Raw genomic sequence first — 2,588 nt, 5'->3', positions numbered from 1 at the left:
TGTTGGAAGGAAAGCTTAACTTCTGTCTCGCTAGCTTGCCCTGCGCTCAGTGAATCTGCGTTCGACTACTCCGCCTAGGCTGCACTGTCGAGCGCAGATCCACTGAGCGCTCAACACAGTGTAACAAACCTTTTGGGTTATAGCACCACTAGGGGGGGTTGCCCAACTATTGTAGTAGCTATGGGGGTCTCCTAGTGGGTGTGTGAGTTGTTAGCGGCAGCCATTCCATGCTGCTCATGTTCCATGCTCCAAGAAAGCACCTTACTTACTGTTGTGACAAGCTGGCGCTGGCGGTACCAATCCCCGCGTATGTAGGTTCGCACGAGTACAGCCGAGGAGACCTGGTTTATAAAGTGTAATGTTGCTGACGGCGAATAAAGGTCTGTTATTGGATTTAACCGACTGGCTCCGTGTTATCCGGCTAACCTCCACACCACATGCCCGCTGGACCGGCTAGCCGCTCCTTCCTCGCCAGACTGCTGTTACAACAGACAGCACCATCAGAAGGAAAGTTGATAAAACAAATTAAAAATTTTGTATTGTTCGATACATATGCGTACCGAACCGAAAGCACTGTATCGAACGGTTCAATATCGATACGAGTATCATTGCACCCCTAGCCATTTGTTATGTGATATGCATTTTTCATTATTAATTATCACTTGTATAGACAGTACTGGTACAGTGCTTAACCAGTTTGTTTGAACATCTATCATGAAAACAAGAAAACAAATATTTTAGAAATGTAACCCCTATAGACATGGTTACTAGTATTTTCTTGTTTTTACCTGGTATTATTATTTCCGACACCCCTTGAACACACTTTGATTTTCCGTAGTTCAGTGAATGCAACAAAAGCACGTTGCTGCATTAAGCTAGGCAAAATGGAGCAAGACACCGAGAGCAAATAACAAGCTACACAGTGAGTCTTTTGGTATAAAATAAGTGTTATAAAGTATTTTCAACAGTCTCTAACTTAAAGTTATGTACTTTTCAGAGGCCTTTATGTGTTTTACTCTCGACCAAAACCAGGCAGAGCGTGTATTTGTTTCTTGGGAATTCCGGTGAGTTACTAGAGATGATAAGTTAGCAGGAAAACTTATGCTAATTTTACATGTGGTAAACACTGCAACAGTGCGAATTCCGTATTGTCTAAAAAAAGCTAAAACCAGTCGGAGTACTTGAATCGTGTGTGAAATGGAATGTCGTATTTTATTTTATTGTCTATTTGATTGGGCATCTTCACAAATGTGCAAAACTAATGCAGGATGCACTTCTCTTTTAGCCATAAATGTTGTCCAGTGCCTTTTCTGCACTTTGTCATTTCAGTTATAGGTTAATACATGTAAATAAGTTATTTAAAACTAGTTACGTTACAAACATTTCATGATGTGATTACATATGCCTTAAAAAGGGGTATTTGAATACAATTGATTGTAATGCTGTAAAGCAATACAAATGGAATTCATAGAGACAGAACAATGTTAAAACAACAGTGTACTTGATTTTGAAAACTTTATGAGATCTCATTTTATTTAGAAAAACTGTTAAGAACTATTCTGTTTATTGCTCTGTACTGTATGTGCAGACTGGTTTTTTGTGATCCTGGATCTGAAGTGGTTCTGGATATGGATGGCGAGCCAGACCCTGTGAAAACTCTTGGCGAATCCAAAAGCAGTGTGGCCAGCTGTTCTGGATGCAGGAGTAGAGCTACAGTCTGAATTACTTCGAATCGCAGGATTTCAGATAAGCAAGAGCAAAAACTGCTTACTTCATACGGATTGTTTCTCTGGGAAACTATTGAACTTCCAATATCCTGCTCATCAGGAGTCAGGTCTAAAGAGACTACTTATTTTATTTTATTTTGTTGTTATTTTCAAAAGAGCGCTCTTCTCTGTTGATCTTCTGTTAATTTTCTATGCTGTTTACATTGGATTATTGCACCACTGTAACATTGTAATAAATCTGCCGGCTGTTCAACACTCAATTCTCTCAAATTTATTTTACTCCTCTCGAATCTAGTCTATAAGTTTAACCCTACTATACTAAGCAGGTGTTACATAAAAGTGGCGAGCCAGCCAGGAGGAGTTTGGCTATTTAATGCCTTTAATCCAATCATTGGCACACAGTTGGCAGTTTTATGACAATTTTTGCACATTTTTCCACTGAAGTAACATGGATGTCATTGAACGTGAACGTATCAAGGTACCAAATGCTGTACTAATCAGTGGGTTTTCTGGTACAGAGACTGATGAAGAAGTTGTTAAGTTTTTGCAACACTATGGTTCTATTGCACGAACAGTGAAAATTGCTAGTTCTGACCCTGACTTTAAAGATACAGTTATAGTTGAGTTTGAGTATGGCACAGCCATTGAGTCGATTCAGGGTGAACTACCCTGTCACAGAACAACATCTGACCCAAATGTAGTTCACAGCATCCAACTCTTATCCCCAATTTACAGTGCTAAGCTAACGGCTAGTACTACAGAGTCTTACCTTTCTAATTTAAAGGGTATTGCTAAGGTGAGTGGGGTAGATTATGAGAAAATGCTACTTAGTGAACTTAACAAACTTCAGGCCTCTGCTGG

General features: G+C 39.7%; 1 long non-coding RNA gene across 1 annotated transcript; it reads left to right on the top strand.

The window, feature by feature from the left end:
• Positions 1-923: 923 nt before the first annotated feature.
• On the top strand, positions 924-1,763 carry LOC145421521 (uncharacterized). Its single transcript, XR_013902903.1, has 2 exons — positions 924-1,064; positions 1,589-1,763. It is a non-coding gene; the product is annotated as an uncharacterized LOC145421521 (long non-coding RNA).
• Positions 1,764-2,588: the final 825 nt, after the last annotated feature.

This window comes from Astatotilapia calliptera, chromosome 17, assembly GCF_964374335.1.
Source record: "Astatotilapia calliptera chromosome 17, fAstCal68.1, whole genome shotgun sequence".
Classification (NCBI taxonomy): domain Eukaryota; kingdom Metazoa; phylum Chordata; class Actinopteri; order Cichliformes; family Cichlidae; genus Astatotilapia; species Astatotilapia calliptera.
Note: the sequence above shows the minus strand (reverse complement) of the source record. Positions and strands in the feature narration are given on the sequence as shown.